General features: G+C 50.7%; 1 protein-coding gene across 23 annotated transcripts in view; it reads left to right on the top strand.

Moving 5' to 3' along the window:
- CTBP2 (C-terminal binding protein 2) overlaps positions 1-17,685 on the top strand; it is a 168,690-nt gene that overhangs the window by 65,211 nt on the left and 85,794 nt on the right. For 10 of the 23 annotated variants that reach the window (XM_055560894.1, XM_055560904.1, XM_055560902.1 and 7 more), the window contains exon 3: positions 9,449-9,572. The exons of 12 other annotated variants lie outside the window; for them this stretch is intronic. The gene's annotated coding sequence lies outside the window, so the exon portion shown is untranslated. Of the gene's footprint in view, positions 1-9,448; positions 9,573-12,195; positions 16,662-17,685 lie in introns of those variants that run through there. One more of the 23 variants, XM_055560895.1, reaches the window with a different exon arrangement.

Raw genomic sequence — 17,685 nt, 5'->3', positions numbered from 1 at the left:
GGATAACGGGGGTGAGTTGCCTGCTCTTGGCTCCTGGCAGGAGCAGAGGTGGGGTTTGAACCTAGGTCTGGGTTGTACCTGCATACACAGCCTGTTAGCCCCGTCACCATCTCCCAGAAACCTCTGGACACTGGGTATAAAGGGCTTGATATCTATGTTGAGTGTCCCTGGCCAGCTGATCTGATTGTCCTCTCCCTGCAGACTCCCAAGTTTGTTTGCAGACAATCTCTGATCGGGGCCTTCTTGACTGAAATGCTCCCAGACAGCCGCTCTTATCGCGTTCTGTTTGGAATCCAGAGCTCCGAGGACCCAACCTGGCTGGGGGTGGCCCCAGACGAGGACCAGCCCCTCAGACTTTGCAGTAGTCAAGCCCCCGGGCTGGACCAGTGCAGGGAGGGGAGCTCTAACCTCAGAGGGTCTGTCCCTCCTGTTTTTATCTCTCTGTTTAGCAGAAGCAGCCCCCACGCTGGCACTGTGAGGACGTAACTGGGGTGGGGGCCAGGCAGGGGAGAGGGATGAACAGCAGGTCTTCTCGCCTGCCCGCTCCCTGGAAGCCTGGCCCTCTCACCCCCAGGTCCTGGTCTTCCTGCAGGCTGCTGACCACAGAGACTCCAGCCAAGTGATGTATTAAGGGCTGGCCACGTGCTGGGCACTGCTCAGTGCGGTGTATCCTCCTGTGAGCCCTGATGCTCAGCCACCTGTGACGGTGTGTGGGTGTCGTCATTCCCAGCACAGGTAGAGAAATGGGCCGTGCCATCTGAGAGTTTCTGTCCAAGACCCTACAGCCCGTTCTGCGGGCTGAACACTTCCTACTTCACACCTGCCCAGGGACCGGCGGCTGAGAGGTTACAGTGCATAGTAGGGCCTTCGAGGGTGGTTAGTGACTTTACTGTTGGCCTCTTTTCAAAAAGTAATTATTTGGCTGCTGGGTCTTAGTACAACACACAGAATCTTCGGTCCTTGTTGCAGCTTGCAGGGTGTTTTAGATGGGACGTGCAGCATCTTTAGTCGTGGCATGTGGGATGAGGGCCCCAAGCAGGGATTGAACCCGGGCTCCCCACATTGGCAGTGCAGAGTCTTAGCCCCCGGACCACCAGGGAAGTCCCTCTTTTCTCTCATTTGAACCTAGATCCTTTGGCAAAATCACTGCAGAGGGGTTGTCCTTGAGACTGCTGAGTTACCAGCACCTGTGACCTATTCATCTCTGGCTGAACTTGTCCATTCAGGTGCGCTTAGATGCACACACAGTCGCACACATTCAGATACACACACACACTCACATGCACACGGATGTGGACATGCTCCTACATGCACACATGGGGTGTGGCCCTCGTGGTGTACCCCGTGATGGAGGGGCTTCTCAGGCCCATCCCCGGGTGCTCGCCTTGGCTGACTCGGGATTGGCTTGGACACCTACGGGCTGTCTGCTTCCATGGTGGTGAGCAGAGGTCTTAGACAGAGTCATCCGTCTACGCTGTTGGCTGAAATGTTTATAGAAATTGAGTTGGGGGTAATTAGATGCTGCTGCTGCTTTCTCCATCTTCCCCAGCTTGACGCGTGGGGGCAGTTTCATCTGAGACTAGTAAATGTTATAATGGTTTTAAAAGAGGAAGCTGCGTGGCCCGGGCTGGCACGTGAGCTTCACCACTGTGGCCACCGGAGCCTCTCATCATGTATGGATCAGATGATTTTATTATGCCAACATTAATATTGGGCGCACACACATAATCTAGAGTCAGCAGGTTCATACACTACTATCTCATTAAATTTTCAGGCAAAAGCTGCAAAAATTAATTGGAGGCATGTAATAGTTTAGAGTGTGAGCCAGCTTATGGTAATATAAATTATATGAAGAGAAGACAGTTTTATATACTGAGAGGGGGAAAACCGGTTTACTTTAATGAGAAGAGATAGAAATGTAGAGCTATTTTTTCATTACAGATACACTCCAAAGTGTTTGGACTTAGTTGATGAATAGAGTTAATTCTTTGCTACAGTTCCAATAATTCATGTTGCACAGTTTAATGACTTCTAGATAAAAACAGGATTGAAATGTTAATTCCTCTGAAGAAATTGGGGCACCCTTGTATATCAGGCTTTACCCCCTATTAAACTGCTAGTTAATTTCACTAAACAAGTCTCCTGGAGATATTTCATGCTACATAGACTTTTGTATTTCCTACCTGAGTTAGCTTACTTTCTTTTTTTAAAACCATTACGTACTCGATCGTCTTAAATGAGAGAATTTGTTGGGCAGGGCTGTGTCTACATGATTTGACCCAGTGGAGATTCGTGAACATGACATTCTGTATTTCAGAGACTAATAACTTTTCTTTTCTTTGCTTTTGGTTTGACTGTGGTTTTGGCTGGGTAGGTCTGTTGTCCCTGTTTTTGAGCTGGAAACTAAGAAATCTTGATCAGACCATATTCAATTCCTGAGGCTTTGTCTTAAATCATGCAGGAATTTTTCCTCATCACCATGTTTTTTTTTTGCGTTTTTGTTTTCTTTTTCACTTCTCTTAATGTGGGGGCTTTTTATTCCCGTGGAGTTGATTCAAAACTGAAATCAGCGTCTTCTCTTACTCTTTAACCTACTCTCAGAAAAAGATGAGTAGGAAGTATTAACTGTAGTAACAAAAACTTGGGCTTCCCAAGTGGCTCAGTGGTAAAAGAATCCGCCTGCAATGCAGGAGACGTGGGTTCCATCCCTGAGTTGGGAAGATCCCCTGGAGAAGGGAATGGCAATCCACTCCAGTGTTCTTGCCTGGGAGATCTCATGGACAGAGGCCATGGGGTCTCACAGAAGAGTTTGACATGACTTAGCGACTAAACAGCAACAAACAGAAAGTTGAGTGATGGTGGTGCTGTGTAATTAAGGAATATTCAGATCTTCGTATTTAGTCCCAGATTTTTTTGGCTTTTTTTTTTTTTTTTTGGAGTGTGGTTATTGTTGTTTTGCTTTGGTTTTTGATTTGTTTGTTTTACATGGGGAACAGAAAACAAATTGAGTGTTTAAAAAGGGAGGGAAAAGATGACGCCACTCTGGTTCTCCGTTTTCTTGGTTTTCCTGGTTTGCCATCCACAGAGGATGCCGTGTTCAAAGAGCTTCCTAGAAAGGACTCCGTTAGGGCTGAGGAAGTGAAGACCTGGGAAGGCTGATTTTTGGGGGGAGGAAGGGCCTTGCCACAAAGCATGTGGGATTTGAGTTCCTCAACCAGGGATCAAACCCTCAGCTCCTGCATCCTTGCACTGGGAGTGCAGAGTTTTAACCACGGAAGCATCAGGGAAGTCCCAAGGCTGACTTTCAGGTCCCAGGAGGACACAGGGCCCGCTGCCTTCCACTCCACCCCCGACTCGTTAGTGACCACTGGGCCCAAATGTGGTTATGTCCTGGGAGTGGTCTTATGGATTCTGTTTATCGGGTTTGAGGTTCTTATCTGTTGAAGTAGGCTTTCTGAACCCGTCCATCCCTCTCTTTACCTTTGTTGGTTTAGGGACCTTCTAACATTTAGGGGTTTGGTCTTTTTTCCTGAGATCAGTTGGTAGGTGTGTGTCCAGCTTTGGCTTCCAGAGCAGTCAGTGGCTCGGCTGGGAAGTGGAACGTGAACTTGGAGCCCAATGACAGACTTGCCCTGGGAGTCTGCTTTCATCTCCCGATCAGCAAATGTGCCCTTTGCGCTCCCAGCTTCTGCTTCCACCGCACACAGCTGTGGGTTGGGCACTGTCATGACATCTCCCAAGACGTCATATCAGTGATGTCTCTTCTGTCCCACGTCGGTGGAAAGTTAACTTGTGAACCGGAACCATTGATCCCGGCCATTTCTTAGCGTTCCAGTTCCTTTGAAGCTTCAGAAGCTTCAACTTAGGATTCTTTTCAGGCTGTTTCTCAGCTTGGGGGCTGTTGACATTTGGGACCCCTACTGAGTCCCTATTGGGGAGCTGTCCTGTGAGTCCTGGCCCCACCCACCAAGTGCCAGGCTCACCCTTCCTACCTGCTTTCTGGCAGCCGGTGTCCAGACACATCACCCGGGGTGCCTTAGGTATAGGTGTCCCTCATTTTTTTCCCGGGCTGATGTCTCCTCCATGCCTGTCAGGAAATCACCTTCTAGCCACTTCTGCGTCTCTGGGAACACACGGCCTGCGCACCTGTGTTGGCTGCTTGCTCGCTGGTCTGGTGGAGGAGGAGGCCTCCTCCCTGCTCTGAGACACGGTCCTCCTCCTGCTCACCCCGCAGACTCGACATGGGTGGTTCCCGGCAGCACAGTCCCTTGTCCTGGTGGCCTGTCGGGATGGGCCCCCCGGTCCTTGGACACTGGGCCTTGGCATCCCTCAGTCTGAACTGGAGGAGCCTTCTCAGCGCCAGGCATAACTTACTGCCTGCTTTTCCCTGTTTCTTTAACTTTTAATTGAAACCGTTTAGTCACCACCCCTGCTGCTAGGAATCTGGGGACAATTAGGGAAGTCCCATCTGTCCTTTGAACCGCATTCTATTGCCTTTTCCGTGCTATCTCCAGAAGATGCGTTTGAACAGCCCTGTCTCTGCTCCCCCCTGGATGATGGTTGTTATCTCACTTGACTGAATTACGGCAACTCTTTAATTCATTTATTTTCCCCGGCGTGGGTTTGGGGATGATTTAGTGGAGTCGGACGCCTGGGTTTCCAGTGCAGAGCGGTGACACCACCAAGGCGGTCGGGGGGTGTTTCTAGTTGTCATTTAACAGAGGAGCACCTTCCCTGCCCGCCGTTCCCCCTGCCGCCTGGCACGAGCCCCTGTTTACCATTTCAAAACAAAGATTGGAAATGGCAGATGCCATGGGCTTTGCCAGTCTTTCCCCGAGGCGGGGAATTATCTGTCCAGTAATATTAGGTCAGTGAATTCCTACCCAGCTGTGTGCCTGAAAGGAGGGGAGGGGGAGGGGTGGCCTGGGTGCCGGTCAGGAAGGCTGTTTATAAATCTATAAATGGGTGAAACCAGCCCCTCTCCTGCTTTGCTATTTGGGAATTAAACAAAGCGTCATGAGTGGAAGGTGTGTTGGACAATCACTTTAACCAGTTTGCTTTCTAATGTGGAAAATCTCCCTAAAATAGGACCTACTGCCGTGATTGTCCGCAGACAGACAGGCTGGGTCAGACACTTGGACCAGAGCAGCACATGGGGTGACAGCGTGCCTGTTTTTGGCAAGAACTCGGTGACCAAGCCGGTTTTCTGTTTTCCCCGGGGGCCCCAGGGTGCCCATGTTTCTGGCTCCAGGTCACAGGACACAGTGAAGCTGTGTTCCTGGAGAGGGTTGCCATGCCCTCCGCCAGGGGATCTTCCCAGCCCAGGGATTGAACCCAGGTCTCCCGCATTGCAGACAGGTTCTTTACCAGCTGAGCCTCCAGGGAAGTCCATGAACACTGGAGTGGGGTAGCCTATCGCTTCTCCAGGGGATCTTCCCAACCCAGGAATCGAACTGAGTCTCCTGCATTGCAGGCGGATTCTTTACCAGCTGAGCTCTCAGGGAAGCCCTTGTTCCTGGAGGGTGTTTTTTTAACCCAGTACTAGGAGTGTTAGATGGAGAAGGCAATGGCACCCCACTCCAGTACTCTTGCCTGGAAAATCCCATGGACGGAGGAGCCTGGTAGGCTGCAGTCCATGGGGTCGCTAGGAGTCGGACACAACTGATTGACTTCACTTTCACTTTTCACTTTCTTGCATTGAAGAAGGAAATGGCAACCCACTCCAGTGTTCTTGCCTGGAGAATCCCAGGGACGGGGGAGCCTAGTGGGCTGCCGTCTATGGGGTGCACCAAGTCGGACACGACTGAAGTGACTTAGCTTAGCTTAGGAGTGTTAGATGCTTACTGAGAAAGCAGGCCAGGTGTTGATGGCTCTGACTTGCAGGTTTTTCCAGGAAAAGGCAGGAGCCGGGACACCACGGCAGGACAGAGCCCAGGCAGCTCGGGCCCCGGAGTCCCCGGCTGCCGGGTCCATGCAGTGCCGCCCAGCTCTGGGCACCGGTCATGCCCCGCCCTGCGGCCCCAGCTGGGCCGTGGGCTGCCCTTAAGCTCCAGGAGTGGCGGCTACCCCGGTGCCTCTGCGGAAGGCGGGCTGTGTCCCTGGAGGAAGGAAGGTTAGTAAGACGCTCTCAGAGATTGTGAGTACGAGGTGATGAGTCAGACTCTTCAGACGTGGAAACCGGTATCGCCTCCAAAAATGGCCATGTGTGCCCTTTGACCTCCTAATTCTCCCTTCCCCACCCATTGCCAGGAAAGCTTTCATACACTAAGATGGTGTTATTTGATGGCAAAAAGACAGATGCCTCAAGCACCCGACACTGGGAAAATAGCTCGTTCGTTTTAAAATGCTTTCACAGTTTGAAATAACATAAGTAGAAGGCTTGTCTTGAAGTGGGAAGATCCAGTATTGAATGTACATTTATGAATAAACCCAGAGAAATACTCGTGGGGGAAATCTGATGATGAATATTTTATAGTGCTTATCTTTAGCTGGTAGAAGTTGGGTGTGTTTTTTTTCCCCCCACTCTCTTCTCATTCCAGTCAGTGTTCTCTAATGAATATATGTTGTCTTTTGTGTTGTTTTTTTAAATAGGGAAGAAATTTGCCGGTCATCTTGATGTTCCCAAAAGGGTCATATGCTTAATGAAGAGGGACGAAATGCACTACAAGATTTATAAAAACAAAACCAATCATTCCAACTCAAGATAAAGCATCAGGGTTTTTTCCTCCGTGCTGTTCCTGAAATTATGTATAAAGGGTGTATAAACACAAGGGTTTCTGTTGACTCATCCAAAAGAACCCAGCCATCCCCGTATTTCCCTGCGATGGTGTTGGTCCTGTGAGTGGACGCAGAACTCTCTCTGTCAGTGGGCCTGTGCACTTGCTTTGTCTTTAGGTTTTCGCACCAACACCCACCCCTGCTGTTTTTGTCTTTCTTGGCCGAGCCGTTGTGCGCTGGGGTCCAGCTGCCCTTTGGTCGCTGTGTGACTTTGGGGAAATAAGTTCGTGCTCTCTTGTGCCTCAGTTTCCTCCTTAAAAGCAGGGGCAGTCGTGCCTGTCCAGTAGGACTCGAAGTACCAGTTGAGTCTGTGTTTGTCCGCCGGGTGAACTGCCCTGACTGCGAGAGCTCGGTCACAGTGCCGCTCTGTTGTCTTTGCTGGTGCCACTCTCATCTTCCCAGTGGTGGTTTGTTTTGATTTTTATTGGTGTATGGTTGATCTACAGTGTTGTTTCCCAGTGTTTTCAACAACCCGTGTTAGTTCTCATTCTCCCCATATTTGTAATCACACACGCATAACACTTAAAGCACAGAACTCAGTTCATAATACGCGTCCTTTGCACTTAACGGCCCTAATACAGCAGCCAAACTCTACCCTTCTCCTCAGAGCCTTTCACAGATTCTGTGCTTAAAGGAAAATCCCTTTTGGGTTACTCCTGTTCCTTCCCCTCCCCGCCACAAGCAGACGTTACGTGTCTGGAGCAGGCATGTTTGGGTCATGGTCTTCGAGGCCTGTGGCATTGGAGCTGCCTCCTGGAACCAGGAGAAATTCAGGGGTGGAGCCGGCCGGAAAAGTGTTTCCAGGGACAAAAAATGAGTGCTGACTTATGGGGGTGATGGGGCGGGGGTTTGTGAAAACAGAACCAGCAGAGGCCAAGGTGGGAATCCTACCAATTAAGCCAGTCCAGGATGGGACAGGTCCTAAGACCTGTGTGCTGGGTGATGGGCTTTCACTGGACAAAATTAAAACTGTCATTCAGTAACCCCAGGTTGACTCGTCCACCTGGAGTCAGGCTTTCCCTGCTCAGGCTGTTTCTTCTCTAGTTCACCTCTGTGCTCAGCTTTTTGAAGAAGAATTTCACTGATTCCATCAGGCAATTTTGTTGCCCCAATTTAAATTGTTCTTTGCATCAACATGCTCCTATGTCAGAAATCTCTTTAGTGGTGTTTGCTTTGTCACAAGAGTGTTGGAAAGGAAAACAATTTCTATTCTCGTGTAAAATCTGTTGCCAAGAGCAAATATCTGAAAGTTAAAAAGAGAATGTTTTACATCATGTTATCAGGCTCAGGAGTATCCTGTGCAGGGCTCAGCTTCTTTGGGGGACGTACATGAGACAAATGCTTCGTGGGAACACTTTATCATATTCTATCTCATGTTTTGGGGAAGAAATTAGAATCTGGCCTTTGGGTCTCCGATACTAATTTTACATCTTAGAAACCAAATTGATGAGTCCTGGCTAGAGTGAAAGGCACATCTGATAGGCTACAAAATTTAAATGGTCCCGTTTGATATTTTATCTTGTTTTGATTGATTTGCTCGGTAGAATTCATCATTGAATCATGAGGGCTGTGCAGAGCTGAGACTTGATATTTATCTCCCTTCCAATTGGATCTCCTTATTTGGGGTGTTTCTTTAAGGTAGATTTGCACAATGGTGAGAAGCAGAATTATGGGCAATGTGATGTGACGTGCTGCTCCTTTTGGTGTGTATTTTAATTTTAGTGGGGAGCATACCACACAGCTTGCCTGGTGGCTCAGACAGTAAAGCGTCTGCCTACAATGCAGGAGACCCAGGTTCGATCCCTGGGTCAGGAAGATCCTCTGGAGAAGGAAATTGAAACCCACTCCAGTACTCTTGCCTGGAAAATCCCATGGACAGAGGAGCGTGGTAGGCTATGGTCTATGGCGTCACAAAGAGTCCGGACACGACTGAGCAACTTCACTTTCATTTTATACCACGCAGCTTATGTGCACTTAATTTCCCATAGCAGGGATCGACCTGTGTCCCCTGCAATGGATACAGCCCCTGGCATGTATTTTAAGGAAAATCAGCACTCTTACACACCTTAGGTAGAACTGTTGTTTTCCAACAATTGGAAACAGTAAGTAATTCCCAGGAAAGAGACATCCTCATATGCCTTTGAGTCATACCGCACAGTCCAGAAGATAATGGCGCCAGAGGAAATGCAGAGGTCGTCAGGGGTGTGGGCTTTTCCACTGTGTCCACTGATGGATGGTGCTGGCGCTCCAGCCCTGCCTGGGCTCTCTGGCCATGACTGAGTGACAGACGCTATCAGATGAGTGTCTTGAATGAATGTGTGCTCAGTCGTGTCTCTTTGCAACCCCATGGACTGTAGCCCGCCAGGCTCCTCTGTCCATGGGATTCTCCAGGCAAGAATGCTGGAGTGGGCTGCCATTTCCTTCTCCAGGGCATCTTCCTGACCCCAGGGATCGAACCCAGGTCTCCTGCATTGGCAGGCGGATTCTTTACTGCCGAGCCACCTGGGAAGCCTATCAAACACTATCCAAGTAGAACCTTAAAGGGCATGGAAGGTTACTAGAGGGCAGCGTGGATGCTTGCAATTGGTGGAGAGGGAATGGTTTATAACTCTTCCCTTTGGGTGGTGGCTCATGACCAACCCTGGTATCCCTGTGTTGTCCCCTCCCCCAGCCCAGTTCCTTCCCCGTAACAAGGAAACCCGTGCCCCTTGCCAACTGCCTGCTCCGTTGACCTCGGTTTCTTCGTTACTCACTGCCTGCTGCCCCATTCCGGGAGCAGCATGAGGGATCCTGTGGTACGTATGTGACCCCTGGGAGGTGCCCGTGACGTCTGTCCCAGGAATGCGTGTGACCTTTAGACCCAGCAGGCAGAAGGAGGCGTGGGGGGGGGGGGGTTTGGGGGCAGAAGGAGACCGCGGGGTGTGTCCCCGGCGGCCCGCAGCCTGGGGTGCTGGGGTCAGATTCCAGGCCTGGGTGCGGCCGCACCTCCACCCCTGCAGAGCTCACAGAAGCAAGCTGAGCCTAGGGACTGGGCTCTGGAGCAGGAGTGTTACCTCGTGAAGGGAGGAGGCCACCAGCCCCAGAGGGCAGAGCTGGGTGGGGAGGCGGGAAATCGAGTTCTTTTACACCCAAGGAATGTTTCTTTTTTGGCCTCGCCCTTCAGATCATTCCCTGGTGGCTCAGATGTTAAGGGATCTGCCTGTAACTTGGGAGACCTCTGTTCAATCCCTGGATTAGGAAGATCCCCTGGAGAAGGAAATGGCAACCCACTCCAGTATTCTTGCCTGGAGAATCCCATGGACAGAGGAGCCTGGCTGGCTACAGCCCATGGGGTTGCAAAGAGTTGGACATGACTGAGTTACTTCACTTCACTTTCAGATCCTTAGTTCCCCAACCAGGGATTGAACCCAGGGCCCTTGGCAGAGTTCTAACCACTGGGCCACCAGGGAAGTCCCTAAACCTAAGGAATTCTTAAGATTAACACATTGTCCAGTCACGAGTCAGAGCCCCGTGTCTGGTGGACTGCCTGACAGGCCACCTGTTCAAGCCTGCAGGGTCCCTGCATGTCAGGAGAGTCTGCCTCCCAAAGATATCCTAGAGTCAACACATGGGAGAAGCCCACGCCCTGCTAGACGGTGGGGGGAGGGGGGAGGTTCTTGCTTGTCGGCCAACAGAAAACCTCCAAGAGAAAATAGATACAAAGAGAGATGCAAGGTGTCGGGTGATGGGTCAGTAGCTTTGCAGAGCTGGGAGGCTGGGCCCCTTTAGCAGACAGACCTCACCCTCTGGGGGCCGGCAGGATGTGCTCTGGTGTGAATGAATGGATGGTCCATCCCCAGGGCTTGGTTTCCTTTGACCAACTGACCCTCACAGATGCTTCTGTCCACAGCAAGAAAGGGGCCCAAACCCCTCTTTCCAGGATGGAGGTGGAGGCTGGTCAGCCTGTGCTCAACCACACATCCGTTCAAAAATCGTGTGTGTCAGTTCACACTTAAAACATTGTGTGCATGTACGTGCCAAAGGCTGTCCCAGGATTTGTGTGTACCGCTGACAAGCTGTCACGGAGCTTGTGTTCTGGGGGATGATAAGCCCCTGCTGATGGTCCTCCTGCGAGGTGTGTAGGTGTTGGACTGGGAATACAGTCTGACTTGGACAGAGTAGCCACTTCGTCAGGAGGCCTCCCAGGACGGAGCTGAGGTTGGGGTGGTGGAGGTCTGGGCGAGGGCCTCTGCACAGGGCATGCAGGACAACAGCCAGTGTGGCTGGGGCTGCACAAGAGGGCATGGCAGTGGGAGGCCTGGCCATCAGAGTCCCGCTCTTGATCATCAAGGCAGTGGGAGCTGTGGTTTCAAGGACTGTGTGATATGGTCAGATTTAAGTTTTGAAAAAAGCACTACCCCCTTAAGCCAAAAAAACTGAGACCCCTCGGTGGAAAATGGTTTTGAAAGAGGCCAGAATAGATGGAGACCATTTAAGTGGGCCTATAAGATTGTGGTCCATCTATCTAGATTACTCATACTTTAGCCAAGAATGTCTGAGTTAACTTGGAGGTGGTGAGTTTGAAATCAATTGGAGTAGATTTCCCTGAAGTTTCCTGCTGGATGGTAGGTAGCATGGTCCCAGAATAACTTTTGAGGGTTTTTTGTTTGTTTGTTTGCCCTAATCTCAAATGTAAAGCTCACAGCTCTGCCTGGAGTCTGAGATGGAGTTGTTTCTGGTCCATGGGATTCTTGGGCTTCCCTGGTGGCTCAGATGGTAAAGAATCCTCCTGGAATGCAAAAGACCCAAGATTGATCTGTGGGTCGGGAAGATCCCCTGAAGAAGGGAATGGCAACCCACTCCAGTGCTCTTGCCTGGAGAATTCCATGGACAGGGGAGCCTGGGGGGCTACAGTCCATGTGGTTGCAGAGTCAGACACAGTGGAGTCACACACACACACACACGCGCACACACACACACACACACACACACACACGTCTTTAACAGCAGAATCCCCCACTTGAACACTTTCTGAAACTGCCAGTGCAGACGGGGTAGCGATCCCGTCATATGTCCTCAGAGTTTGCTTTCATTGTCAATAAAAAGCATCAGACGGGCGTGTCAGAAAGAGCCGAGATCCTGCTGTAAGGACTTGTCTTCACCTTCTCTTCTCAGCTGCTTAAATCGCTGTCAGGGCCTGCCTGTAGGAATCTTAGACAAGGGGGTTTTCTCTGATATAATTATGCTGCTAGTAAAAATCTTGGCGCCTTTTCTCCACTTTTCTTCTTAGCCACTAAAATGAAACTTTATCCTGGAGCTGGGAAGCCGTTTGCACCCTGCCTCCTGTTTCCTCTGGACGTCTTGGGGTCCCGGCTCAGGCGATGGGTGGGCGCGGTGGGTGGAGGGTGACTTCTGTCCTGGTGGCCAGGAGCCCCGGGTTGCCAGGGCAGCTCCAGGTGGGGTCGCCTTGGGGTTTTGCCCCAGAGCTGTTGCTGAGGAGAGGGCTGTTTGCACGGAGCCTAGGGCATGTTCAAGGGCAAGTGCACTTTAGTGGAGATTTGCAGATTGGGTGTCAGAGGCAGTGCCTTCTGGGCTCATGTGTCAAGCACCCAGTGTCAGGTGGAGAAGCTGGCGTGTTTGGGGGCAGCAGTGGGGCAGTGTTTCGGGATCACGAGGAGCCTGGGCGGAAAGGAGGCCCTGATGGTCAGCAAGGCCAGGCTGAAGGGAACAGGGAGCGGGAGGCGGGTGGCCTTGCTTCCTGGGTGGGGCGGTCCTGACCTGCCCTGTGATCAGAAGGCCCACCCTCTCTGCCAAGGAAGCCAGGATGGAAGGAGAGAGGCTTGTGGGTGCTTCTGAGAATCCCAGTGGCCTGAGAAATCCTGCCAGACTGGGGCCACCAGCGAGGGCTGCCAAGACAAGAGGCTGGGGAGGGTATTCCTCCCGGTGGTGCCCTCCCTATCTGGAGGGGCAGGGAGGGGCAGGGTGTGGGGCAAGTAGGGCTACAGGAACGCACCCGCAGGCCAGGCTGCCCTGGGCTCCTCCTAGAAGGACCCTGGGCTGGCCTCCCCTGCCGTGGCCCCCTGTGCTGTGGGCCAGGGCAGAGTCACAGGCCACCTGGATCCCCGCTGCGAAGGAGCTGCCCGGGCATCCTGGCTCCTTGCTCAGTACCAGTTTGGACTGTGAACTTGGAGGGCTTGGCCACGGCCATCTTCCTCACCTTCTGCACCTGAGGAAGCTGAATCTCCCATCAGTTTGTCTTTTGAGGGCGGGGGCTCATGTGAGGTGGTACCACAGGTGTCTGGTGATTCGGGGATAGGTCTCTGTGATGGGAGAGGTTGTGCCTGGGATAGGTCTCTGTCCTGTCATGTATCTAGAGATCCGTTTTGAGCCAGAGTCAAATCAAGAGCTTTTCCCAGGTGACCGGGCTGTGTTCACTCCTGTTTGGGGAACTCTGTTGGGACTGTGTGCTAGCCAGCCCCGGCGGTCTCACACCCAGCCACGTCTTTGGGGTCTGACTTCGTTGGCGCTGGCTTTAGCTGACCCCTGTCCTTGTCCTCCTAGGTCACATCCTCAGAGGGTGGTGGGGACAGCCACCCGGGGAAATGGTCTCTGCCCCTGGGTCCCAGGCAGGCCCCGCTCCCTGTGGTTCAGAGGCAGGAACACATCAATCCTGTGTTCTGGGCTCCTGGAAGCCCTCTCCTGGAGAAAGTGCTTCCAGAACTGAATTTTCTAGCAGCAAGAATGTGAAGAGTGGACGGTAGCGCCGAAGCCGGCTGGCCAGAGGAACGCAAGCGTGGCCATTTGCGCCGGCCGCGGCGATGGCACCGAAGGTGAGAGGGAGAGTTAGCTAAAAGCACTACCTGAGGCAAGAGGGATATGCAGTTTTTATAAGGATTGATTGATGGAAAAAGTCAAGAGGAGTTACAGAAAAAAAATTTTTTGTGGAAGCTCCTGACAGTCTTCTGCTTTCTCCAGAGAGACTGAGCGGTCAGGCTGCCCCGGGGCCCATGAACGGCTACCACGGTCAGCCCACCCGGCTCTGGTGGGGACCCCAGGCAGGCCTGGCCCCTGGGCCACCAGAAAGGATAAGTGAAGACCCCACGTCCTGCCGTGGGCCTCAGCCTTGCCACTGGGCTGCTGCCTAAGTCATCCCTGTCCGGTGGAGTTTGGGAACAGGGAAGGGTGTGTGAACTCTTGATCCTTCTCATGCCAGGGGCCTCGGGCTGAAGCCAGAGACCAGAAGTGGTTGTGGGTCCAGAGACCGCCTGAGGGGCCGTGCAGGCCTGGGGTTGAGGTGTTTCCGGTTCCATACTCGCTGGCCCGTTTCTCGGAGCCGCCCCAGCGCAGATAGAAGACAGGCAGGGAAGGGTCAGAAAGCCCTCTCTCTGCTTGGTCTCTCCTGCCTTTCTAGAGCTCTGCGGTTTGTTTGAGGCCAGTGAACCCCAGACTGCGATGGCAGAGTGGGGAGGCCTCACCTGCCCTTGTCTCAGCCCCCGCTTTACCCAGCGTGGGGCAGAGGGAGAACGGGACCCTAGGGTCCTCCTTGGTCCCTCTGTCTGTCACCCAGAGCTCCTGACGTGTGAATCGTGCTTTGTTGTTGTTTTGATCGTTTTACCTTCAGGAGTAACAAAATCACATTGCAGTGATTTGGGTTCTGTGTTGGAATGCCAATCAACTTTTTTTCCCTTTTTTCCCCATGATTTATTTATTTTTGGTGTACTAGGTCTTCGTTGCTGTGCGGGCCTTTCTGTAGTTGCTGTGGGCTGGGGCTTACTCTCTTGTGTGGTGCTCGGGCTTCTTAGCTGCAGTGCCTCCTCGTTGTGACTCATCTCCAGGGCGTGTGGGCCTCAGTAGTTGCGGCGTGTAGGCTCAGTAAATGCACTTCCCAGGTTCTAGAGCACAGGCTCAGTAGTTGTGGTGTAGGGGCTTACCTGCATGGTAGCATGTGGGATCTTGCCGGCCCAGGGATCCAACCTTTGTCTCCTGCACTGGCAGGCAGATTGTTTACCGCTGAGCCGTCAGGGAAACGCTGAAATATCAGATAATCCTTAAACTTCATCACAACTTCTGGGGATATTTATGCCCATTTGTTTTTTTTTTTCCTTCAGTTTTATAGTCGATATAATTTCAGGCTTACAGACTAGTTGCAAGAATGAGACAAAGAATTTCTAATTACTTAGACACCCTCAAGTGATATTTTACCATATTTGCTCAGTTCTTTCATACACACAAACACAGAAGCATTATTTTTCTTGAACTCTCCGAGATTCTAAATACCTAACTCAGATGTGTTTAAGGGGAAAAAAAAAGTTTTTCCTAAGTCCCAGCACGTTCTTTTACAACACCAAGTATCAAAATCAGTAAATTAACACTGATGATATATATTATCTAGTCTTTAGACGATGTATGTAGATTTTGCCAATTGCCACAACAATGTTCTTTATGGCTCAGGAAACTTTAGTTGGCGTGTCTCCTTGAAAGAAAGTGAAAGAAAAAAGTGAAAGTCCCCTTGGTCATCTTTAATCCCTCAGCAATCCCTAATCTGCCTTTGGTCCATAACATTGATTTTTTTCTTTTTTTTTCTTAAACAAGAGCAGACCAGTCATGGTGTATGTCCTCCATCTGGTCTGTCTCAGGTTTTCTCCTTATTAAAGTCAGCTCATGTACTTTGGACAGGACTACTGGAGATGTGATGTGTTTCTGCGTGCATCCTCGCAGGAGGCACGTGACGTCAGTTTATCTCATCCCTGGTGAGGTTAACTTCAAACACTGCGTTTCAGTGCCGTTTCTGGTTTTCCCACTGTAAAGCTATGCTCTTTCCCTTTGTGATTAATAAGCATGTTGTGGGGAGATATTTTGCGACTATGGAGATACGCTGTTTACCTTCACACTTTCTCAGTCACTGATCTCAATGTCCATTGATGATTCTCACCCAAATCAATTATTATGATGGTTGCCAAGTTATAATTTTCAAACTCCATCCTTTCTTCGACATATGCTTATTTATGTTCTACATTTTTTTTTTTTTAAAGAAGCTTCCCCCTTTCCCTTACATATAATAAGATAACGTGCTTTATTTGTATATGTGTAAAGCCTCCGGTTCTTATTTCACCTAATGGATTATGATCGTCATTCATTGTGATGTTCAAATCTCTTCAGATTTGGCCAGTGGGTGTCCAGCTGGCTACAGTATTATCTCGTATTTTTGAAATGCCTCTGTTTCTTGGAGCATTTCCATTCTTTCTGACTCAACCTCCTTTTCTCCCCCATGTCATCCTACACATGATTTTGTGTGTCTTTCTCCTACACACCATGTGTGGGTGTGAACTGGGTGGGGCTAGGGAGGCAGCATTGAGTATTTCTAGTTTGTGAGTAGGACATGTGTGTGATTGCACACTCGGAACATAGAAGTGTGCTTCTGTGCCCATGAGTTCAGAAGCTACTGCCTCGGGCTTCCCTGGGGCCGGCAGAGTCTCTCAGTGTCGACCTTTGGGGTCCAGCTTGAGACCCAAGTCTGGCCCTCCCAGATGGACCATGGCTAGGGTTCCCTCCATTCGGTAAATAATTTACGACTTCAGCTGCCATAGGCATGGATTTCTTTTTTTGGACCGCTGGTTTATTTCTTGCGTGCATCTGGAGACCTTTGTGGTGTTGGGGCTTGGAGTTGATTTGAGAAAGGATCCCTAGGATATCATGTTTCTAATGACGACAGTCAATATGGCACAGATGGCAGCCCCGTGATGTTAGGGGTATTCACCAGCCAGCAGTGGTCAAACCCTGTCCTTCCAGAATGGTCAGGGGGCAGTGAGTGACCAGAGGCGAGGAGGAGGCTGTGCCCTGACAAGCCAGCCTGTCGCTTCCCCACAGCTGCCCGGACCCAGCTGTGCTGCTGGCGCTGGTCCTTGGTAAGAAAAGGAGGCAGGTGCCAGAGGTGGGCGGCTTGATTGAGGGTGTAGACTTGTGTGTGTGTTTACCCCCGAAGCCAAGGAGCCATGACGGGTGTATTTCTCTTTAGAGGTTTTGACTGCTGTTCCCTTAAGTAGAGTTATATGGAAGCTTGATTTATCTGCTCCAAAAAATATGGGCCCCTCAGAGAAGTTAAGCAGAGGATAAAATGCCTTCATGGTAGTTAAATTTACACTCGGTTAAAATGATTTGTGCGCTTTGCAGTAAGCCGTGATATTAAATGCATAAATATACAGCACAGTTAACTCGGAAGAACATTTTATTTGACAGGATCACTCAGATGCTCAGGTACACCATTGAAACCTTTTAGCACAGTTACTGGGATTTTAAACTTCTGCCTAAAATATTCAAAATCAAAGGGAAAGAATGTAAGTCAGTACTTCTCCACAGAGCGCTTAATACTGAAAGTGGGTTTTGTCACAGGAGAAAGCCTGTGGTTTCTAAATTCAGTCTCCCTGGCTTCATTGGAGGCCCTGTAAATAAACTCACCATTGAAATAGTTGCCCCTCCTTATTTTGGAGCTGATTCTATTCAGATTAACGCCGGTTATAGGTATTTCGGTCTTCTTCTGTCGGTGAGAACATTGCCCTCTGGGAACGGGCACCTTGGCTCACACTGGGACACTGCTGGAGAATTAATAATTAATGCATGCTACTGTGTGGCCCACCCTTCTGTTTGGAGCCAGGGCTTGCTTTAATTTTCTGTGTATAATAGGCTGTTTCAAAACGGTCTTTCCTCATTGTTTCTTCATATCTTATTGAAACCATTCCACTGTTTGTTGTGGGAGGAGAGCCCAGAGGGTGTGGCATCCACGAGACTGAAGGCTGGTTTGGATCAATTAAGGCTCCCCGAGGGGTGCCTGGCACTGTGGGGGACGCCGGCAGATGTCAGAGTCAGCAGACACCGTGGAAGGTGCTGCTCCTCCAGTCTTCCCCCTACAAGGGACCAGGGGCCTCGACAAGC

This window comes from Bubalus kerabau, chromosome 22 (genome assembly GCF_029407905.1).
Source record: "Bubalus kerabau isolate K-KA32 ecotype Philippines breed swamp buffalo chromosome 22, PCC_UOA_SB_1v2, whole genome shotgun sequence".
Lineage (NCBI taxonomy): Eukaryota > Metazoa > Chordata > Mammalia > Artiodactyla > Bovidae > Bubalus > Bubalus kerabau.
The sequence above is the reverse complement of the archived record's forward strand: the minus strand, read 5'-3'. Positions and strand labels throughout refer to the sequence as shown.